The 8,521-nt window shown below is 29.9% G+C and overlaps 1 long non-coding RNA gene across 1 annotated transcript; it reads left to right on the top strand.

Annotated features, from left to right (window-relative positions):
* Window positions 1-1,677: 1,677 nt before the first annotated feature.
* On the top strand, window positions 1,678-2,306 carry LOC121228149 (uncharacterized). Its single transcript, XR_005925639.1, has 2 exons — window positions 1,678-1,924; window positions 2,190-2,306. It is a non-coding gene; the product is annotated as an uncharacterized lncRNA (long non-coding RNA).
* Window positions 2,307-8,521: the final 6,215 nt, after the last annotated feature.

The raw sequence follows: 8,521 nt of genomic DNA, 5'->3' as shown, positions 1-8,521 counted from the left end.
GGTTTCTGTATGGCGATTTTAGTTCTTTTTGGTTGGTGGGTTCAATTCAGATTTGGTGGTTAAATATATTTTGTTCTTAAATTTTAGTTGATGTATTACTTGTATCTTATATTTCAAAGATTGTAAGTCAAAATTCCAATTTTTTTTTGTGGTCATTTTTAAAGAATTGGCTCCTCATATTGAGGATTTGATTGATAGACTTGTGCTCTTGTGTTTTAAGTACTCTTAATGATTACTTAAAATGCATTATTGTAGGAATAAATGTAATATTGAACCAGCTAAACTCCTCTGATTCAATTTTCAGAGTAGTGATGCAGTGCTCTCTCAGGCCTAGAGTTGTTTGAGCACTGTGATTGAGGAGCATTGCAGATCGTTGTATGCCTAATGTTTGTCTCATTTATTTCTTATTTGTCTGCTTGAAACCTTTTTTCTTTGCATCAATTCTTAGCTTCAGTTTTTTTCTATATTTTTTGTTTTCTGTTTGAACTTTGAAAGATTTTGATGTAGTTTATCGAAGAGTTCGATTTATTGACTTTTCTTGATCTGTTTATTCTTTCTACTGAACCGATGTGTTGGAAATTTTGGGTACTTAAGAGATTCAGGCATTTAGCAGACATTTTATTTATCTAACTTGTGTGGTATTTAGGTGACAAGATTGAAAAATTAGTTAGGTTGTTATTGGGTTTCGGTATTATGAAATATTATTAGGTTAAAGTATCGGTACCCAAAATTGTGGTTATCCTATCCTTCCCAGTCCTTGGTTCATCTGTAAGAGGCTGCTTGTGGTAGTAGTAGAGTCATATATCTTTCTGTTTATATCTGAATATAGCTATGAGTCAACTGAGTGCCATATCTAATAGATGTGCTTTGGGAGCCTCAGTTTGCCTCAGTGTTGGCATTTTCTTGGGTTCTGGCTATTTATCTTAGACTTTAATCTTAAAAATTGTTTAGTTTAGGTCATTATCAGTTTCTTAGTGCTTGTTTCCAAATTTGATGCATTCTATATTGGTCTTAATTTTGATTTGTTTGTGGTCGTACTAATAACCACATTGCATGTGTCTCCAACTCTTTTAATGGAAATTACGCCTTTCCATTCTATTCCCTTAAAGTTAAAGAATGATTTTTTCCTTTGAATGTAATTTAGTGCAACTTATAATTGTGAGAGTTTGTTTGTTATACTTACATAGTCTCGACTTCCCTATGCTACATAACCTGGATAGTGACTTTTAATTATATCACTCTGTTAAGGCTTAGTAGTTTGCTAGCAATTTTTAGTGTTTGATAATTGCCTCAACTAAAATTATATAAAATATTTTATGTTATATTAAATAATTACCTTTATGATAGGCAACAAGGTGAGGACAGTGATAGTGACTTTTTATCATGGAAAATGTTAGGTATATGCTTGTATATATGCCCATACAGATATTACTCAATTTACATTATTTTAAAAATCTAAATCCAAATCTTGAAAAACTAATTTCCAATTTTTTTTCTTTTAAATTCAATCAATCTACTAAACTTATGTTTTAGATTTTTCTCTCTTTAAAATGATAGGCTTATGGTTTTGAAGAATCATAAAATGGGCAATCAAATAGCTTTATTGGACTGCTGCCAATTTACCTTTTTTTTTATTGAAACAATATTAAAAAAAGCTAGCAATTTATTTTTTTTTTGTAAAATAATATAATATTATGAAATTTAAATGAAAAAAATATGGTAATATTAATTTATTTTTATAATGACACTTTGAATACATTGTGCATTTTTCTTAATTGTTAAATTTGTTTTTTTAGTTACAATCCTGGTCCTTTTTATTGCTGAATCTAATCTGTTCTTTTGCATTTGAAGGCACACCTTGCATCACAGACTGTGTGATGGCTGAGCTTGAAAAATTGGGCCAAAAGTACCGTATAGCTTTGAGGTAAAGCCTCCATTAACCTTTAATATGCAGTATCTCTTTACAGTGTCTTATCTGGCTAAATGCATCTAAATGTTAGTCTCTGTTTCTTAATTTGCCCTCAAACTGTCTCTGGAACCTTGATTCGTTCGTTGCCATACGACTTGGTTCAATGCTTCTAAATGTTAGTCTTTGTTTCTTAATTTTCCCCCAATCTATCTTTTGGACTTTACACTTAACTGTCCTATCTCTATTCTACCTTGGCTATTCATTGCTTTTTATGTTACAGGTGTAGTTTCATGAACTTTTCTAGAAATACAAGGTGATTAAAGTGTAAAGAAGAGGGTCCAAAGAAGGTTGCTACGGATGATGTTCAAATGAAGAAAGGGGATTGGAACTGCCCAGGTTAAGTTTCTTTTTGGTTTATATTGTTAAAAAGCCTTTTTGTTCTTCAAGAATATCCATCTTCAGTATACTTCTATTAAATAGAATTTGTACTGTAGTCCCATATTTTATGATCTGCTGGATGATTTGGCTACATCCATGCTTGTCCTCTTATTGCAAACTAAGTCTCATGCATATCTTATTAGCATAGAATGTAATGCCATCAAGAAGTATGCTGCTTGTGTTGACCATTTGTGATTTGAACTTATTTTTAATGATATGGTGCTGACTGAAAGATCTTTGATACGTGAGGTAAATACGACTTCTTAGCACAAGTTAACGTTGTATACATTTGATTAATTAGTTTTTAAAATATATTAGTATAAAGAATCTAAATTTTTTTACTAATTTAAATAATTTTTTTTTTATTTTTATATTTGTAAAAGAAATTAGCTAGTTATAAAATAAATAAAAATAGAATTTAGTTTGGTTGAGATGATTATAGTTTTCTAACTTACAAATAGTTCAAATTGAAATCAATTTACTTGAATAAATTGAAATTAAATTGAAATAACCAATAAAATGGTCAATTTATAGTTTTGTCCCTCTATCATGCTAAAATTTAATATTTAATCCTCATACTTTGATTTGACATAATTTAATTTAATTTTTATCTGTTAGTTCAATCAGTTAGTATTTTTGATTCTATCAAAATGCTAATTTGAATTTTATTATTAGAATATATATTTTAAAAATATAAATTTTAGCATTTTAGCCATAATAGTTAATGTTGTTAATTAACTATTGAATTAATTTATTAAATTATATCAAATTAACTGAATGAGCTCTTTGTCATAATCATTATAATTAATTTGATGTTTCTCTCCAAAATTTTTATGACATAACAAGTTTATTCTAAAGAATCTTGGGTGGCAAATGGAACAGGACAAACCAACTACACTAGATTGCGGTCAAAGAACAATTTGTAGAAGGCACATAATGACTGGCTCCTACCTCTACGAATGCTTGTGGGAGGCATTGTAGCAGCGAATAAGAATGGGATTGATCAGCATGCAGTTGACACTGTATGTGCTCTGAATCCGAATTCAGGTGTGAGTTTCAGATATTTTATGTGCAAAAAAGTATTAGAGTGCCTTATGTTTGCATATTAGTTAAGCAGATTATAGATAGAACCTGCAATAGGATCAACTAATTAGTTGATCAAAAACTACACCCAGTTTTGTAAACGTCTACTTGCATATTTGCATATACTTAATAATAATCTCGTGTCAACTATTTATTCTTTTTTTATTTAATTGTTTTGTTTTCAACATTTTATTTTTATTTGAGTTGAAAGAAGAAAAACACGAATTGCAATTTTGACTTGGAAAAGAGAATATTCATTAGCAGCTTAATCAATTTTTATTTTTATTTTTATTTTAATATTTAAGATAACTTGAGTTCTAACTTTTGGATTTTAATTGTGTTATTAATTTATTATTTTAAATTCTAAATTTAAATTCATTAATTTTTATATTTAGTTTTAAAGTTAAAATTTTAATAGAAAATTTAATTTAATTAATATTTTTTATTTATCTTTAAAAGTATATAGTTTAAAGTTTAAATTTCAAAAATAAAACATTATAATATATTTATCATAGAAAATAAATATTATTTAATTAAAATATTTTTTAAAGGTTATATTCTTTAGCAACGTTTGTAAAAAAAAGGCCGATAAAGGTCATGGTCTTTAGCGGCGTTTGTGGGAAAAGCGCCGCTAAAGGGAAAAAAAACGCCGCTAAAAGTCTATTCTCCTGTAGTGGTGGCATCGTCATAGTTCAGAGAAGGCTACTTGGGAAACAGAGGAATTGATGAGATCACAATATCCAAATCTATTTCCAGGTAACAAATTTCAAGGATGAAATTTCTAAAATGAGAGAGAGTTGTAAAAGCCCAATTTTTAGTGGTGTCGGAAACAACGGTTCGAGACCACCAAAATTGACAATTGAGCTCGTATATTTTATTATTTAGTGTTTAAAAGCCAAATATTATTTTAGGAAGACTTTTGAATTAGTGAATTGTGTTTTAGAAGAATTTATTAGGTTAAGTGGTTTCGAAAATGAGGTATCGAGACCTCAATTTCATAAACTAAGACGTAAATATTTTTATAAATATTTATGTATTGTCATTGAGTTAGTATTAAAGTTTCGTTAGAAAATTTTAATGTTTTGATAGTTAATTAAATAAAAAGAACTAAATTGAAAAAGGTGTAAAACATGCAAATTAAACAATTAGTGATTAATTGGTTCAAGTAGTAAATGAGGGAGGATCAAAAAGGCAATTAAACACTTATTAGAAGGCTGAAATGGCATGTGCAAAGAAAAATCTTGAAATTTGATGAATTAGAGGCAAAATGGTAATTTGGAATTAAGGTAAAAGTTAAAACAATGACTAAATTGAAAATCTAGACATTTCTTCATCAATCTTCAACCAAAAACACCATAGAAGAGGCTCCAAAAGTTGGTTTTTCATATTCTTGCATCATGTGAGTTCAATTCTTGCTGTTTTCTTGGAATTTTTGTATTTTTAAGACTTTTACAATTAAGTCCAACTATCTATTTCCTTAGTATTTGATTTTATGGGTAATTTTGAAAGCTACCATTGATGAGTGTTGGACTTTTGTGATGAATTAACATGGATTTGGAGCTTTGATTTATTTATATGATGATTTTATCAAGTGATTTCAATAGAAAATTTATTTTAAGACCAAATTGTGAAAAAAGATAGATATTAGGGTTTGATAATAAATTCTACTTATCAAAGGCTGTATGGTAGCTTAGAATAATTAGATAAATTGTCAATTGAGAAAAATTAGTTCAATTGATAGAATAGTTACTGGGGGACTAAATTGTAAAAACTGTCAAAGTTAGGGGTAATTGTGTAATTTCAAAAATTGAGGGTTATTAATTGTGAAGTAATTTGAAACTAAAATATATGCTAATAAATGAATAATTTTACATTTTAGATCAAGAGCCCGTAGACAAACGTGAAAAAGAGAAAATAGCAGAATAATCATTGAACTTCTACAAATCTTGCAACTTAACCCAGGTAAGTTCGTATGGTTAAAATTTATTAATTATATTGAATTGATGAATGATATTATTTATTTAGTATATTTTTGAAAAATGAACTATTATTAAATTGTGAATTGAAATAATTATTCGGCTGAATGATATTATTTATTTAGTATATTTTTGAAAAATGAACTATTATTAAATTGTGAATTGAAATAATTATTCGGCTAAAGTGGAACACGGGATTGAGTACAATCGTTATGTGGCAAAGGAAGAATTGACGACAATTTACCCAAGTAAATCGAGGCTCAGCATTTATTGTGAACTTTCGTGTTTACTTTCCGTTTAGCCCTTATGAGCTTCAGTTAACTCATATGAGTTTCCGATTAACCCTAATGGGTTTCTCTTTAGCTCTTTTGAGCTTTAATTTAACCCTTATGGGTTTTCGTTCAGCTCTTATGAGCTTCCGTTCAACCTTACGGGTTTTCGTTTAGCACTTATGTGCTTTTGTGCAGCCTTCAGGCTTCCGTAATGATGTACTCATATCCGTAAAACGTTCCTCGACTTGACAAAAGTTGGTAAGTGATATTTGGAATTAATGATTGAAGATTTAAAGTTATTATTGATAATGATCAGAAATAAGTGAATTCATCGATTGAAGTTGTGTTTGGCAGGAATTTTATATTGAATGATTTATTTGAATAATTTTTTATAGTATGTTCGGTAAGTTTTATGTTTAAAGACAACGAACTTACTAAGCTTCTTTAAGCTTATTTGTGTTGTTTAATGTTCTTTGTAGACTTTTAAGAAGCCGAGAGATCGGATCACACTATCCAACTTGCTCCAGTAGATTTTGTTATACATACTATGGTTTATATGGCATGTATAGGGATTGGAATGGTTTTAAGCAAAGTTGGTTTGTGTAAATATTAGGAGTTACACTTTGTTTATGTTTCTAATTAGCTTATATATGTATGGACTAATCATGCATGAGGTGAGTTTAAAATGATTTAATGATAGTTAATTAAAAGGCATATTAAGGTATGGTTGTAGTTAGAAAATTTAGTTAAATATGCAAATATGTATACATGAATAACTTGGTAAGTTTAGATATTGAATATATATGATGATATGTTAGATATGAAGCTCGATTTTTGGCTTGAACGGAAGGTATTATTGTGATATGTGTGTATGGAAATGGTTATGCATAGGTTGATACCAAAATTGGGTGAGAAAAGTGGCCTTAAAATGGTCTATTTTCGTCCACACGGACAGAGACCCGGGCATGTGTCTCAGCCGTGTGTGACACACAGCCTGGCACATGGGTGTAACGCCCCAAAATTTTAATTTTTGATTTCATGGATGTGTGACACACAACTGTGCATCTGCTTCAGTGGTTAAGTGTTCTGGGTGTGTGTGTGAGGTCCCAAGTTCAAGCCTTACTTGGGAAAATTTTGGTATTTTTATAAATAAAGCCTTAACCTTGTGGAAAGGGTGTAAGTTTAATTGTTGGTAAGTTTATATCAGAATGGGCGTGCTGGTCTGGTGGTTAAGTGGAGTGTTGGTGTGTTAAAGGTCCCGCGTTCAATTCTCTCTGATGGCGTGGAGACAGTATTTTTGCTCCAATTTCGACTAAGAGTTGTGTTGGGGAAAAATTCTGAGTAGTTGTGTTTTAGTGGGTTAATAGGGAGTGATTTTAGGAGATAATTAGGGAGAGGTTATGTAACAGCCTAATTTTGGGCCTAGTCGGAACAGTGGTTTCAGAACCACAAATCTGAGGTCAATAAATTATTTTAATATTACTTTATGTGTTATAGCATGATTATATGAGTGCATGAAAATTTTGGTGAATTCATTTTAGCGTTTGTGAGCTTAATTGCAAAAACAAGACTAAATCGCATAAAGGGCAAAAGTTTTATTTTACTACCCAAATATGTTAAATAGCTAGGGAACCAAAATTAGAGGTCTTTAAAGTGCAAATAGGCCCTTTTGGGGAATGATGGCCGGCCATAGGGACAAAAAAATTTTGAAAAGTCAAAGCTGGTGGCATTAAGTGACTTTTTGGTAATAAAATAAAATAAGGAAAAAAAGGTTCTCATCTTTTTTATTTCTTCTTCTTCAACCACCGAAAATGGCAGCAAACATGGGGGTTTTGAAGCTCAAATTTTCAGCAACTTAAATCCTTTGCTTGTGAGTGAAATTTGTGGTTGTTTTTTGTTAATTTTTGTATAGCTTAAACTAGCTAATGAGGGGATTATTTTGCAAAATGGTTGAAATTCTAAGGTTTTGCCATGAGAGCGTTTATGTTGTTTGCTGAATTTCTATGGAATAAAATGAGTCTTGGTTGTGTAATAAATAACTTTTGTAAAAGGATTTTCATGAAAACACCTAAAATGACCATTTTGTGAAGTTTATAAAATAGGTTTTAAATGTGTGAAATAATTAGAATTGTGGGCTACTTCTAGTATAAAAAGAATTCGGCTAGGATTGGTTAGTGAGAAAATTCGATGAAAATCGATTTACGAGCCTAGGGGTAAAATCGTAATTTTATGAAAGTCTAAGGGCAAAATGGTCATTTGGCCAAAGTATAAATTATGGAATCTATTGGTTAATATGATGATTAGTGTAGTGGATTTTATTATTTTAGATCAAGAAAATCAAGATTCGGGATTAAATTGGGAAAGTACGAGATTATGGACTAAAATGAAATAATTAGCCGGGCTTGGATTCGAGGTAAGTTCATATGATAATAATAATGCAATATTATGTTTGAATTGTAATTCTTTACTATTATTGCATAAATTGTATGATTGAATACATTAGAAAATTTGATGGAATGGTGTACATGATGTGGAAATATGATATGGAAGAATGTTACATGGAATGCAAGAAAACGATGATATATGACAAGTGATATAGGAAATAGGTGATATATATATATGTTTAAATGTTTTATTGTTATCATGTATCATAATCTTGTTACCACGAAAGTATAAATAATGTGATAAAAGAGTAACCTACATTATGAGCAAGTGCGACGACACCGAGTTAGATATGAAATCCCGTTGAACCTCAGGAATAGTATTGGATACAAAAGGTATATCATGAGGAACTATGTGGTCTGAACTCATGAGTTGTGTCAAGTTCATGAGATAAATGTTAT

Source organism: Gossypium hirsutum, chromosome A04, assembly GCF_007990345.1.
Source record: "Gossypium hirsutum isolate 1008001.06 chromosome A04, Gossypium_hirsutum_v2.1, whole genome shotgun sequence".
NCBI classification, from domain to species: domain Eukaryota; kingdom Viridiplantae; phylum Streptophyta; class Magnoliopsida; order Malvales; family Malvaceae; genus Gossypium; species Gossypium hirsutum.
Note: the sequence above shows the minus strand (reverse complement) of the source record. Positions and strands in the feature narration are given on the sequence as shown.